The sequence below is a fragment of the Mercurialis annua genome, linkage group LG8 (genome assembly GCF_937616625.2).
Source record: "Mercurialis annua linkage group LG8, ddMerAnnu1.2, whole genome shotgun sequence".
NCBI classification, from domain to species: Eukaryota; Viridiplantae; Streptophyta; class Magnoliopsida; order Malpighiales; family Euphorbiaceae; genus Mercurialis; species Mercurialis annua.
The window spans coordinates 6,406,381-6,422,939 of record NC_065577.1 but is presented as its reverse complement, the minus strand read 5'-3'; the positions used below and the strand labels follow the sequence as shown (position 1 = coordinate 6,422,939).

At 30.5% G+C, this 16,559-nt stretch overlaps 1 long non-coding RNA gene across 1 annotated transcript; it reads left to right on the top strand.

Annotated features, from left to right (window-relative positions):
* Window positions 1–12,478: 12,478 nt before the first annotated feature.
* Window positions 12,479–14,428, top strand: LOC126661404 (uncharacterized). Its single transcript, XR_007635650.2, has 4 exons — window positions 12,479–12,640; window positions 12,730–12,796; window positions 12,898–12,984; window positions 14,354–14,428. It is a non-coding gene; the product is annotated as an uncharacterized LOC126661404 (long non-coding RNA).
* The last annotated feature ends 2,131 nt before the right edge of the window (window positions 14,429–16,559 follow it).

Sequence of the window (16,559 nt, the reverse complement as noted above, 5' to 3'; positions counted from 1 at the left end):
GAAAATCATAAATACTTTTTTTTAATCGAAATTAATTCATTAAAAAAGAAGATTAAAGTACAAATATGAAAGCCATTAAAAAAAACTATAAATAGTTGAAATATCATCAAGTAGTGTTATATTCAGTTATTATATTTATTCATGTTGCATGATAAGTATATGATTCATAATTTTATACAGTATTCATGATGTTTGATACTGTTAGGGGCATAACCGGAAATTAAAACTAAAAAGGAAAAAATATACTACTTTTATGAACACTATATAAAATTCAAAATTTATTGAAATTAAGGAGGTTAACTAATAATATTTTATAGGTAATTAGTACAAATAAAAATTAATTTAATTTACATAAAAAATTGTATTTTTTGAAGAAAATAAAATAAAAGGGGCAAATGCCTCTCTTGTCATGCATGGGGCTTCGTCACTGAATACTATTATGTTCCATTTTATTTGTAACTATGTACTTTTTAATCTCTCAAAAAGAATGTTTATTTTGTTAATAATTTTTTATTTTACTAATTTATGATGTATTTAAGTATTTTATATTTTTAAGATAAAAGTGACGGACATAATTAAAAAAAACATTAATACATTTTAGCATTTATAAAATATGTAAACAAAAATGTGACAAAAAAACGGATGGAGTAAGCCTTTATTGCTTCATTATTATTATTTTTTTTTTAAAAAAACGAGTATGTAAAGACATGATTAGAGGTGGCCACGGATTATAATTCGGTGGTTCCGGTTTGAAACCGCCGGGTCACGGTTCAAGAAAAAGTAAAACTGGCCTGAAACCGTCTAAGAGACGGTTCTATGACGGTTCAGAATCAGACGGTTCCGGTTCCAGTTTAGGACGGTTTAGAAAAAAAATTAAAATTAAAAATAAAATTAAAATTTAATTACTAAAAAATATAATTTAACAATAAAATAACTCACGGAGATAGTATTACATGAAAATAAAGATTTTTTTTTAAAATTAAAATATTAACCAAAAATATTAATTAAAACAAATATAACATATATTTTATTGCAAAAATAAAAATATAATATATATATATATATATTTTAAATATATAATATATATTTTTATCAGCAGGTTCGATACTTTAACCGCCAGTTTCGACCTAGAACCGCTGGTTCACGGTTCAACAAATTTGAAACCAGTTTGAAACTGCCCTTTATACGGTTCTGGGTTGATTTTAGTCTGGTTTCAGGCCGGATTTGACCGGGCCGGTTCCGGACCGGTTCACGGACTGACCCGGCCCATGGCCACTCTAGACACGATGAAAAGTATAGTGACATTAAAGAGAGGTAAGTCAAATTTGGCATCTCTTGATTTTGTAGAGATGGTCCTAACTATTAATTCTTGAAAAGTTTGTCATCAAGCTCTGCTTCAATTAAAAGAGTTGGCACCAATTGTCTGGTCTCAGAAATTTCCTTGATTACAGGGATAAAATTGTACCACCATCATGAAATAAGGACAATGTAGTTATTTTTCAATGGATTTTAAAAATTTGGGGGGAAAATTGGGACTATTCTAGAATTATATGTGGTCAATTTATTTAATTTTGGTTTGACTTATTAATTTAGAGACTGAGGATTGTTATTTTGGATTTAATTAGGTAGCTGAGTCATTATTTCAATAAATAATATGGGTGGAAATTTTTGCACTCCACCCATAAATATATTTTAGACACTAGTAATTCCTAAAAATATTACTATATATCTAGATAAGTTGCAATTGTAAAACCAAAAAAATTACTTGCGGGACTCCAATTCTATCTAGAAAATGATAGAGGATAACAAATTTAAACCCTTTTAATTTCAAATTTATTATAAAAATTGTTACAGTATTTTAAAATATAAATATATAAAAGAACAGTACTATGTCTATATGTCTTGTATCATGAGATATAACTTGGACCACTAAACTATTTTTTTTTAAATCAAGAAGGAAAAAATATAAAACAAATATTCAAAACCATTACATTTTTCACATACCAATTAAACATATAACAAAAACTTGTTGATTGACCCAAGAAATAAAAACCAAAAAATTGACTAGTTAATTTCTTATTTAGTTTGATTCTATCATAAAATTCATTTAGTATAAACATGACTAACTTTATATTCTTTTTAAAATAAAACTTTTTAAAAAATAAAAGTAATTAATTATTTGTAATTTTTTTCACAAAATTTTATAAAATTTATACATTCTAAATTTGTGAAATGTTAAGATGCTTCGATGCTATGTAAAATTTATATAGCACAAGGTTTTGTTATTTAATAGACAATAATTTGCAACAAACTATTCCAAATTGCTATGAATAGTAAGGTCATAACCACAACTCCACATTAATATTAAAAATTTGAAGGCACATGACTTGGTCTTACATCATTATATTGGTTCAACTTATAGCATAAAAAGTTTTAATTTTGTGGAGGACATTATTCTCCTCTTAACAATATATACAATAATATCATTATATAGTGTATTTTCCTCAACATGAAAAACCAACTAACAAATTTTAACTTTTGACTACAACAAAAAATCAACTTTAAAAATGAAAAAATGTAATCATTTTGTCAATAATTTAAACTTTTTATCTCATTATAGTGCATCTACCCTAAATTTCCACACCATGTGTTTGTGAAGGCCATTCTTAACCTTTTATGTCCCATCCCCCATTTTGAGTCTTGGAAACAAGATTACTAGGTCCCATCTTCATAACTTCATCAATCTTTTTAAAACCCTAAAAACAAAAAAACTTTTGCCATTGCATAGCCCCACTTTTTTGTTTTCTTGAAAATTCTTATTTTGTCCAAGAATTTGATTGGAGAAGGGCATAAAAAATGAAAGGGTATGCAAAGATCAAGATCATAAACTCAACAAATTCAAAAACAATGGATCTTTCAGATCTTTTAACATCTCTTGAACCCAAGAAAACCACTAGTACTACAACTTCTACTGCTCTAGATCCTCAAACATTTCAAGAAACCAAGAAAATCAAGAACCATGAAGCTAATACCAATCAAGATTCATTTCTTGGATCACAAGAAAAGGAAAATATTCAAGATCAAGATCAAGAATTAGAAGAAGGGTTAAAAGAAGAGAAATTTGGAATGAAACTAAAAAGAAACTCATCAGTTTCATCAGCTTCAGCTTATGCACTTCATTCAGCAGTTAAAAAAGCTTTCTCCATTAAAAGATCTGCATCAGTTTCTGAAAGGTACTGTAGAATTCATGACCAAGCTACCAAATTGCAGTCACCAATTCATCATCATGATCGTGATCGTGACCATCAAGATGATCGTGATCAATATGTTGACGGTGAGGATGATGGGAGTATGGATACAACAAAAACAGCGAAGAATGTGAAGAGTAAAAATGGAGGTAGGCTCCGAAAAGCATGTAAGAAACTTTTTGGAATTTAGTGTATATCCATTTTTTTTAATTTCTTTAAAATTGTACTCTGTTACTGCTGTTATTTTTAATAATTAATTAATGGGTTGTTATTGCTATTTTATTTAGGGTTAATTTTAAATTATATACGAACTTTATCCTAATTTGCAATTACAATATAAACTTTGAAACTTGACAATATTAATAACCAACTTTATATTTTTGGCAAATTGATACACCAAACACGAAAAATACTAACGTGGACATTGTAATATACCGTCATGTGTCGTTGCGTAATTGGTCGGTGTACCAATTTGCCAAAAAATGAAAGTTGGTTACTGATATTGTCAAGTTTCAGATTTTATGTTGTAATTGCAAATTAGAATAAAATTCGTGTATGTATTTACAATTAACCCTTTTATTTATGAAGTACTATTACTGTATCATTAAGCAGTTAAATTAAACAAAATACTAATGGTTTACATGTTGGAATGTGATGACCATCTGGCAGATTTTTTAAATCTACTAATGATTTAAAATCAATTTATTGAATTTGATATAAATATTTAATTTACTAGGTACGTTAATGATTTAGAAGAAAAATTGATGATAAAAAAATTAATAACTGAATAAAATTATTTTTTAAATTATACTTAAGTAATGAATATAATGCAGAAAATAAATTGATATTAATTTTTTAAAAAAAAAATTAGTTAAATTGTTCTTATGGTGCAAAAAGGTCAAGAAAGCTACCCTGTATTGACTTTCTGCAATATTATTCTGTCTTCTTGATAAGCAAATTACAGACTTTGCACATCACAAACAACTGTACTTATATAATATTTTAAGTTTTTAACTTCTTCCTTCTTATTTAATTTTGAAGTACTACTTGTATATTAATTTTATTCTTTCAAAATTTTATAATTGTTTTGTAATAGAGACCGCCTAACTATATTTATTTCATAATTTTATATGCACTAAACTCAAGAGACCCCTTTCAAATGTTTTTTTTTTTTGGAGATAGTTTAAGGAAAAGTATATAAATGGTGTCTAACTTTTCCAAATCTTTTATCTTAGTGTTTAAAGTTTTATTTCTTTTATACTAGTGTTTTAAATATTCTAAAATATACTTATCAAACAAGTGGTTTTAGCCGTTTTTCGATTATCGATGTGGTAAATGATAAAAATAACTATCTTTTTACTTAAATTTACACGTCATATTACTAAAAAAATACAGTTGTGTATATAATCATATAATTACATATGTGGAATTAAAATGTCATATCATGTCAACAACTTGAAAAATTATTTTTGGTCGTATTAATAGCTCGGTGATCAAAGAGTAGCTAAAAGTAATCTTTTTAATATTGTAATAACCCGTAAAAAATTTAAAGTTATTTTTTTGAGTTTTCGATTTTAAATTCGGGTCGATTGTGATTTCGTGATTCGATTTGATGGTTTGAGAAAATTTTGGTTTAGGTTTTAATTGGTGGGTCAACCAATAGGTTGACCCGGTCTCGTTTGGACCAGCAGGTCCCAAACGAGACCTGTGAAATTTAACTAAGGTCTCGTTCGAGACCTGCTGGTCTCGAACGAGACCAGTGTTAAATTACACAGGTCTCGTTCGAGACTAGCAGGTCTCGAACGAGACCTTACCGGCTGTCTCGTTTAGGCTGATTTCCTACCCTATTTAAGCAACGTTTTTAACCTAAATTCCTTCCCTACTTCTTCATCAAACTTTGGCCGTCACTCCCTCTCCAAATTCTCTGAATTTCATCGGCTATAATCATCTCAGGATCTTACCAAATCTTGGTAAGTTTGTGATTCATTAATTTCAGTTTTGTTCAAAAACGACATCTCCGTTCATCACTGATTTCTCTATCGTTTCTGAACCGAAATAGGTTCCGCTTCCTTCCAGAGATAGAAGACTCACGTATCTACAAATCTCAACTTTTGTTTCGAAGAACGGTACGTTATATTTCTCGTACCAATCGCCGCCGTTTTACCGTTTTCTGGAAATTCTGTTTTAAAGTTAATTCGATCCTTCTGAAATTTGATTCGTTTGGCAGCCGTTCGGAGGTCGAAATCAATTCCGTTTGTTTCCCGTGAAAGTAGACTCACGCATCTACGTTTCTACACCATTCGTTCGTCAAACGGTATGTAAACGAACTCGTAACAATCGATGCCGCTCATCGTTTTTTCACGTATTATTTCGGTATACATGTTGAAGGTTTCTGCCGAATGTGTGGGGGGTTGTTTACATGAGTTTTTGGTTGTTCCTTTGATCGTTAGGTTATCTATCATTGAATGGTTAATCGTTAGTGTGATTGTTAGCTCGTCGTTTTAATGTCTCAGTGATTGAATCTTCGGTTGTCTTGAGCTCGTTTCTTGTTATGATAATTTGGTTACTGTGATTGATTTTGATTTCATTGCTTTGGGTTCTTGCCAAGTTTGAATATGTTATTGATTATGGTTAGGTTAGGAAGTCTTTAGTTTGTATGATTCAAATTCATTAGTTAGTTAGTTAATGAATTGATAGTTTGGTTAATGATTGAAGTTCTGCAATTGTTTGGAGTTGTGTGTTTGGGTTTGGTTTGTGTATAAATGAAGAAGATGACTTTGTGTCATATGGCTATTGGCCAATTCAAATTCTTATTGGCTAAATGATAACTTTGGTTATCAAGTTTTTGTGTCTTAAATCTTTTGGTTCCTAAACTTATCTTTTAACTGTTTTAATTGATTTTTGATTTCAATTTGCGAATTTGGTTTCGACTCATTAATTAACGTTTTAAATAATATAATTATTTATAAATTGAAATTACTTCGGGCATTGATATTTTAAGTTTAAATTAAATATTAATTTTATAATAGTTATACATAAGATTTTATATTGACTATATTAAATAAGTATTGGGATTTTATTTTATTTAAAAGTTGTCAAATGAATTATATTATTTTTAAGACCTAAAAATAATATTTGAGTATTTAAAAATTAAATTAATAATTATTATTAATTATTATTTAATTGATAATTTGATATTTTTGGCTTAGGGTGCCTTTGAAATTAAAGTCATATTTTTGCTTTATTATGCTATGTAATTATTTGAGATATTGCCGGTAATATTTAATTACTTGGGTTTCAAGCTATTGAGTTCTATTTTGATATTAATTAATATTTTATTTAATATTAATTATAAACTGTGGTTTATAACTCTGGCTTTATGGTTGGGTCGGTTTGGACTTGGGTCACCGACATGTGAGTTTAGCTTGGTAGTTTTGAAAAATTCGGCTAACTCACTATTTGAGGAATTGATTTTATTTATCAATTAAATATTATTTTAATAAGATTTTCGGATTGGATTTAAGTACGAACTCAATAGTCTTGAATTAATTACGGCATTATAATTTATTTGAGAATTGTGTTCTTCTGTGATTTATCTGGTTATTTAATTGTGCTAGTCCTACGTGGTGTCTAGTGATCTTAGAGTTAGGGGTCAACGGATTTTAACCTATTTATTATTTTAGACCCGTCGACTGTTCGTGCTTCGGAGTCTACGCAGGGTTAGCTGTTTGCCAAGATCACGTGGATAAGCAAGCAGTGAGTTTGTAGTGCTATTTACCGCTTTATTAAGTACCGCAATTTATTTTGGTATTATAAATGCTTTTGAACTGTTTTAAGCGATTATGGATCTGGATTGAAACGAGCTACTCGATAGGCTTGTATCGAGACTGTGTGCACCGGTGAGTACTCTGGGAAACGGCAGACTAAAGTCTTGCTTACGCTGTTATATTTATATGACGAGGATTTGTTCCCGTCCACTCTGGGTTTCGGTATGCTATGTCATACTTACGCTGGGATCATTTCAATACTGTTTTCCATAATCATATTATATTAGTATAAAGATGTTTTGATTTAAGGGTTTTAAACTTAATAAATGTAAATAGTATTGCGAACTCATCTCAGTATATCTGACCCCGTTGTTTTCCCAAATTTTCCAGGTTCGTGATTTGAAAGCCGGTCCACTCCGATTATTTTGATTCCTCGGAGGTTTTTTATGTTATTAAACTAGTTTCTGTTTTCAAACTCTTAGACCGCAGTAGAACTAGTTTATATATTACATTTGTTATTGCATTGGGATTGTCGAGTAGACCGATTATTTATTATTAGCATGTTTACACTGGAATATTTTAATATTATATTTAAGGCATGCCGTGGTATATTTCAGATACTTAAGTTATTTATATTAGAACTGTATTATAAATTGCTAGACTTAGGTTGGAGTCTCGGTTGCCCCCGAGCAGTTTTCTGCAGGTTTAAATGTTATTTGATTTCCGCAAGGCTTGCTACGGGTTTTGGTACAACAATACCCATACCCTAGCGCCGGTCACGATTCATGAAATTGGGTCGTGACAAAGTTGGTATCAGAGCTTTGGTTTCAAACCAAGGCCTTATGCATGTTAATTGTTATGTGTTTTTGGCATGATAAGTTGATGTCGTGTCTTAGGAACTACTGCGGAATTAGGATTCGTGTCTTGTCTTTTATAACGTCATCATTTGTTTTCAAACCTTCAGCCTACATTCTATAGGTGATGTCTGTCAGTCCTTATTTGAAATTGATGTTTTGATTGACAATTTATTTCACTTGTATGTTAATTGCTGTGTTTTATCATGTTGAGATTATTTCACTTGGGTGATTATAATTGTTTTCGATTTCTCGGGAAATCATAGGTTGGATAATTTTTTTTTCTAAACTCATACTCGGGTATGATGTTGTTGAAAAACTTTGGCTTTATGCCATTAATGGTTTTAAATAACAATGAATTATTTGATAGTACAATTTGGTTTTGGCCGTAATTGCTGAGTGCTATATACGTTAGCACTTATGAGGATATATTTAGTCGATAACCTTGTTTTTATTAAAGAGATTTTAGGTTAAATTCTAATGCGTGTTTTGGTGGTCATACACTGTTTGACCACATATTGTTTTAAAATTTCCATTGAGAATGATTGTTTTATCTGATTAGTGTGTAGACACAGAATCATAAGAGAAGTTTGGTTTTAAATTCTTAAAAAGTTTGATTTTTGGTTAAGTTACCAGTAAGAAGAAATTCTGGTATTTTGAAATATTATGTTAGGATTGGTGTAAACAAGCGATGATTTCAAAATGATATTCTTATATGATGATTCATTTGTTGTGAGAATTTTAACGTTGAATTTATCTTACCATGTTGTAGTGTATCAACATTTTAATTTTTGGGATTTACGGATTGGCTTTTTGAAATCAAAGATTTCTCACATAAGTTTTAGTTTACCGTTTAGCGGTTGGTTTAAGTTGAGCTCCCAAAATTTGAAAGGATGAAAATTTTATTTAAATATTTTCCGAATTTACAAATATTTAGAATACGTTTTATAAACGATTGTTTTGGGTTCGACTTGGGTCACCCAAATTTAGGAGTTGAGCTCGGTAGTTGTAATGACTCGGCTAGCTCGATGATTTCATGATTTGAGATACTTGGGTATCCGTTTTAAAGCAACTGATTAATAAGAAGAGGTTTTTACAATTGTGATTTTGTTTTAACCGTGGGGCTCAACAAAATTTGGAAGTTTTCGTATTTGATTTTAATTTCAAAACGAATTTTGAAACGTACTATTAAAGGATGATATAATTACATGGTGATTTTGTAATGAGGTTTTAAAAAAAATATGTTGTGATAGATACCTGATGTTTGGGTTGAGTGTGAGTCGAACTTTGTTCAGACCCCGTTTTGATATAGTATCAACTGGGGATAAGCTGGGTTTGCTATTTTGTTTTTTTTGAATCGAAATCCTTGGATTTCGATATCGAGGAAGATGAGGGAAATATTCCCTTGGGTTGGATTATGATATCTGATTATCCTAGATCGGATATTGAAAACTCTAAACCGAAAAGATAGATCGGTGTATTAATGCACTGATGTTTCCATCAAGTCTGGTGATGCGATGCGGTAGCTGGCGGTAAATTTGGTAGGAAAGTATTGGTGTGTTATTTCTTTAGGAATAAGTTTCAGTTTGGGTTAAAGTTAGTTGGATGCCCAGGTAATGAAGTTGTTAGGAGGAGTTGTTTGTAGCATTGAGTGTTACCAGGTTACAAGTAAGGAATTTTGAGAAATATTTTGAGGTTATCGAATGCACGTCTCACAGAGTGTAACGTCTAGCAAATGTTTTATTGAGGAATGGATTTCAAAGATTGATATGTTAAAATATTTGAAATATTTTCAACACATAATTGTGCCCAGACATATCATACACATGCATTTTGATTGTCACGAATAGGATTGCATTGAACACTGAGTATGTTCACTAAATAAAAGATGAATTAATAATTGATACATGCATAATAGTACATGCATCACGTGCATAGAAATTATTAGGGTTGGATGCAACTCTTTGGGGATGAGAGATGTCATCACCCTGGCGCACAATTATGTAAAATGGATTTTATCGATAAAGTGTTTTGAGAAAGATGTTTTGAAACAAACTCGCGAGTTTCTTTGGGGTAAATGTATTTATAAAGTTGTGAAATTTTAAATAATTTTGAAACTGTTACCGGAAGGTAGCTAGACAAATACTCTGTGATGATGATGATGGTTGTTGGGTGTTTATATCGTAAGATAATGGTCTGTAGAATCAGAATCTTGTGGTTATGAGTAAGAATGATTTTGAGGTTGCGCTCGAGACATAGTTGTGCCAAGTGTGGTTTATGGTTAGAGTCAGATTAGGAAGAGTTCATGATAATTACCGATTCGTGATTTAAGGATTTGTGAATCAAGGATATTGGTTATGCTCATGTGTGTGTATACACTGTATTTTAAAAAGAAACTTTAACTTTCCAGATTTTAAATTGTCCAAAGTATTTTGGTGAATTGATATAAGGAATGTTTATAACCAAGGAATTTATATTGCTGATTTTACTTTTCTGAGGAAAGGGATAAATTTTGTCAAAATTGATTTAAAAAGGGATAATAAATTTTCCGCTTAAACGATTTCTTCAAATTGTGTTTTGTTTGAGAAAATTTAGAAGCGATTTAAAATTTTGGGATGTTTGAAACATCATGTGTATTTTGAATACGGAAGATTTTGCCACAGTTAGTTTTTAAAGTATAAACTATATATGAAAAATGTGTTTAAACAAGTTTGATTTTAAGAGAACATGAATTTTGACAGTTGAACTGTTTTATAAATTTTCAAACGTATTGAAAAGTACGGGAAAATCTCAAATCCAGAATGTGTATGTTCTGGAAAATTTTAGGGGTTTCCAAAACCGATGGTTTTTCAACGGCAAAGGTATTTCGATTTTGAATGAAAAGGAGGTGAAATACGTAGAGTCTTTTTAACAGAGTGTAAAATTTTGTAATATAAATTTTTATATAAAATATTTTGTATTAAAAGATTTTATACCCACAGAGGTTGATTTTGGGCATAACTAACAATCCGGTCGTAGTAAACAGGTCGTTTGATCTCTCGTTGTATACGAGGCTGTAGTCAACTGATTGAATAATTTTGAGGATTTGAGTTCGATTTGGTTATATGAGAAAGTTGATTTAATAAGTTTCGACAACCATGATTGGTTGATCGATTTTGTTATAGATGGCATTATCGTAATCATGGATATCGTTGGGTCAGTTGTTGAACCTTTGGTGAGGGCGACAAAAATTTTAGGTTGTGTATTTAAGTGAGATGCAGTCAATGTTCAGAGTAGTTGTGGCGTTATGTTTCTGAGTGATTGGAAGAATCATTATGATGGATATTGTTTATCATTGATATAGAAATTTATTTTGTTATCATGAGAGAGGCTCGCTTTTCTTTGAATTGCGTTATGAGTTTTCTTGTTGTTGATTCACAAGTTAATAGTATTATCGAGCTGGTACTAATCGTTAGGATTAGATGATTATTATAATGTTTGTTTTGGAACCGAAATATTATCTGAAGTTATAGGGTTTTGTTTTCGGACTTTTTGATGTAGAGATGCTATAAGTAAAAGGAAGTAAGGGTTTAGGAATGATAGATTTTATCAACTATACTGCAATGTTATTGTTTTTGTTGAGGCAAAAGAGTTGGAATTGTAAGAACTATAGTCGAGCTTATTGTTTGATCTCGTATTTGATATTTGGAATTTTATAATAGATGAGCTTCGAGCTGGTTTTTGGAAGCCACTTTGGTATAGAGTAATTGTGACTCTCGGTTGGGAAATTGTGTTACTTTTAGTTGGGCACCTAATTGTTAGAAACAGAATTTGGTATTTATGTGTGTTGTGATCGCTTATATTGCGAGCCAGTGTCGGTTTTGCGATTCGAGATTTGATCTTAATTATCCTATGTATATTAGCCGAGTGTTGGGTAGTAGAGCTGTTTGTATCTTAGTTGAACTGCCCTAGAGTTATGTTATCGTTATGCCTAGTAGAAGTTATGCTAGTACTTTGGTGACCTTTGAGTGTGTTCAGTTTTTGCAACTGAAGGTTTTGAGTTGTTTTGAGGGACAACATGTTGAGTTTTTCTTAAGCATGTGCGTATGTCGTTGAGCATGGAATTAATTTAACTACAGTTGGGTTGGTTGAGAACTGTTCTTTAAGGACAGAGGTCGTTTGCAGTTTCGTTGTTTTTGTTGTCCTGATTTTCGTAGGGTATCTTGTGGATGCGTTTTCTTATCGGCCTTGTACATTTTATTCAGTCGGACGTGTAACTTTATGTTAAGTGGTACGTCGATGGTTTTGTTTTAAATTCGAGGATGAATTTTTAATAAGTTAGGGAGAATGTAATAACCCGTAAAAAATTTAAAGTTATTTTTTTGAGTTTTCGATTTTAAATTCGGGTCGATTGTGATTTCGTGATTCGATTTGATGGTTTGAGAAAATTTTGGTTTAGGTTTTAATTGGTGGGTCAACCAATAGGTTGACCCGGTCTCGTTTGGACCAGCAGGTCCCAAACGAGACCTGTGAAATTTAACTAAGGTCTCGTTCGAGACCTGCTGGTCTCGAACGAGACCAGTGTTAAATTACACAGGTCTCGTTCGAGACTAGAAGGTCTCGAACGAGACCTTACCGGCTGTCTCGTTTAGGCTGATTTCCTACCCTATTTAAGCAACGTTTTTAACCTAAATTCCTTCCCTACTTCTTCATCAAACTTTGGCCGTCACTCCCTCTCCAAATTCTCTGAATTTCATCGGCTATAATCATCTCAGGATCTTACCAAATCTTGGTAAGTTTGTGATTCATTAATTTCAGTTTTGTTCAAAAACGACATCTCCGTTCATCACTGATTTCTCTATCGTTTCTGAACCGAAATAGGTTCCGCTTCCTTCCAGAGATAGAAGACTCACGTATCTACAAATCCCAACTTTTGTTTCGAAGAACGGTACGTTATATTTCTCGTACCAATCGCCGCCGTTTTACCGTTTTCTGGAAATTCTGTTTTAAAGTTAATTCGATCCTTCTGAAATTTGATTCGTTTGGCAGCCGTTCGGAGGTCGAAATCAATTCCGTTTGTTTCCCGTGAAAGTAGACTCACGCATCTACGTTTCTACACCATTCGTTCGTCAAACGGTACGTAAACGAACTCGTAACAATCGATGCCGCTCATCGTTTTTTCACGTATTATTTCGGTATACATGTTGAAGGTTTCTGCCGAATGTGTGGGGGGTTGTTTACATGAGTTTTTGGTTGTTCCTTTGATCGTTAGGTTATCTATCATTGAATGGTTAATCGTTAGTGTGATTGTTAGCTCGTCGTTTTAATGTCTCAGTGATTGAATCTTCGGTTGTCTTGAGCTCGTTTCTTGTTATGATAATTTGGTTACTGTGATTGATTTTGATTTCATTGCTTTGGGTTCTTGCCAAGTTTGAATATGTTATTGATTATGGTTAGGTTAGGAAGTCTTTAGTTTGTATGATTCAAATTCATTAGTTAGTTAGTTAATGAATTGATAGTTTGGTTAATGATTGAAGTTCTGCAATTGTTTGGAGTTGTGTGTTTGGGTTTGGTTTGTGTATAAATGAAGAAGATGACTTTGTGTCATATGGCTATTGGCCAATTCAAATTCTTATTGGCTAAATGATAACTTTGGTTATCAAGTTTTTGTGTCTTAAATCTTTTGGTTCCTAAACTTATCTTTTAACTGTTTTAATTGATTTTTGATTTCAATTTGCGAATTTGGTTTCGACTCATTAATTAACGTTTTAAATAATATAATTATTTATAAATTGAAATTACTTCGGGCATTGATATTTTAAGTTTAAATTAAATATTAATTTTATAATAGTTATACATAAGATTTTATATTGACTATATTAAATAAGTATTGGGATTTTATTTTATTTAAAAGTTGTCAAATGAATTATATTATTTTTAAGACCTAAAAATAATATTTGAGTATTTAAAAATTAAATTAATAATTATTATTAATTATTATTTAATTGATAATTTGATATTTTTGGCTTAGGGTGCCTTTGAAATTAAAGTCATATTTTTGCTTTATTATGCTATGTAATTATTTGAGATATTGCCGGTAATATTTAATTACTTGGGTTTCAAGCTATTGAGTTCTATTTTGATATTAATTAATATTTTATTTAATATTAATTATAAACTGTGGTTTATAACTCTGGCTTTATGGTTGGGTCGGTTTGGACTTGGGTCACCGACATGTGAGTTTAGCTTGGTAGTTTTGAAAAATTCGGCTAACTCACTATTTGAGGAATTGATTTTATTTATCAATTAAATATTATTTTAATAAGATTTTCGGATTGAATTTAAGTACGAACTCAATAGTCTTGAATTAATTACGGCATTATAATTTATTTGAGAATTGTGTTCTTCTGTGATTTATCTGGTTATTTAATTGTGCTAGTCCTACGTGGTGTCTAGTGATCTTAGAGTTAGGGGTCAACGGATTTTAACCTATTTATTATTTTAGACCCGTCGACTGTTCGTGCTTCGGAGTCTACGCAGGGTTAGCTGTTTGCCAAGATCACGTGGATAAGCAAGCAGTGAGTTTGAAGTGCTATTTACCGCTTTATTAAGTACCGCAATTTATTTTGGTATTATAAATGCTTTTGAACTGTTTTAAGCGATTATGGATCTGGATTGAAACGAGCTACTCGATAGGCTTGTATCGAGACTGTGTGCACCGGTGAGTACTCTGGGAAACGGCAGACTAAAGTCTTGCTTACGCTGTTATATTTATATGACGAGGATTTGTTCCCGTCCACTCTGGGTTTCGGTATGCTATGTCATACTTACGCTGGGATCATTTCAATACTGTTTTCCATAATCATATTATATTAGTATAAAGATGTTTTGATTTAAGGGTTTTAAACTTAATAAATGTAAATAGTATTGCGAACTCATCTCAGTATATCTGACCCCGTTGTTTTCCCAAATTTTCCAGGTTCGTGATTTGAAAGCCGGTCCACTCCGATTATTTTGATTCCTCGGAGGTTTTTTATGTTATTAAACTAGTTTCTGTTTTCAAACTCTTAGACCGCAGTAGAACTAGTTTATATATTACATTTGTTATTGCATTGGGATTGTCGAGTAGACCGATTATTTATTATTAGCATGTTTACACTGGAATATTTTAATATTATATTTAAGGCATGTCGTGGTATATTTCAGATACTTAAGTTATTTATATTAGAACTGTATTATAAATTGCTAGACTTAGGTTGGAGTCTCGGTTGCCCCCGAGCAGTTTTCTGCAGGTTTAAATGTTATTTGATTTCCGCAAGGCTTGCTACGGGTTTTGGTACAACAATACCCATACCCTAGCGCCGGTCACGATTCATGAAATTGGGTCGTGACAAATATATTTTTAAAAAATTAAAATACTAATTTTTAAATATAAAAGTTTTGAAATTCAAATATAATATTTTAAAATTCAGACACTGCATGATACATATTAATGTAATTTATCTAACATATATGATGGAATATTCTAAATGGTTAACCATGGGCTAATTTGTATTTTGTTTCTTTTTTTTTATTTGCTTATTTTGTTTCTTTTTATTTATTTCTTTTACGTACTATAGTAAGATTTCTCTCACATTTCATTTACTGTTCTAGTTACCTTTTTTTTTTCATTTACCTATTTATTGAGCATTAATCTAAGTATCTAACAATTGATTAATAGTTAACATTAATTAAATCATGCATTAATCACCTTCATGAAAGTGCACATTAAATTAAATTTTTTAAATGTCTCAAAATAAAATAATTATACAACGCAACGGTTGCGTCATGCCATTCGTACAACAAACCAATGAGGCGTTAGCCCAGTGCAAATGTTTAATGATAAAAAAATAAATAGTAAATAAAGATTTTCTATCGAAAATGATTATTGGCTTGTAGTAAAAATGGCGTGACACATTCATTGTGTGGGATAAACACTCCTCAAAATAATATTCATAAATTTTGAATTTTATCTCTTATTAATACTAACTATAATTAATATTATAATTTTTTATAATTTTTTTATTAGTATTCTTATTTAATATAATCACTAACTTACTTGTTGGACAATTAAACTTATCATCCTTATTTGAACTATTTTTTCTTAAATTGCATTAATTTATCTTAAAAGAGAATAAGATAAAAATAATTAGGGACTCCGAGTGTTTCAATTTCAATCAATCTTTAGTTGAGAAAGAGTAAAATATTTTTTTTCGTTAAAAGTGGGCAAATTTTCTATATGTTTCGATAAATAATAATAAATAATAGTTTATTAGTGGATTTATACAAAATTAATTTAAAAAAATATTATTTATAAAAAATGAAAAGAGTTGGTGTAAAAAAATGAACAATTCTATTAAAATAGAAAGAGCAGTATTTCTTATTATATAAAAATATAAAATGATATGATATAGTTAATATAATCCAAGCATATACTATTATGTATTAATCTTTTAATTTTAGAGTAGGGGAAAATAGATTATGCTTTACACTTTGCCCATATTGCTTTTGTATATGAAGGATTTAAATAGTACATAATTAATTTGTCAAAATAAAATTAATTGTACATAATTATTTAATCCGTGACTAATTTATTTATCTACAAAGACAATTTATATGGTAACTTGTCACTTAAATCGGTATAAAAGCAAACAAAAATCCAAGCTGGGACT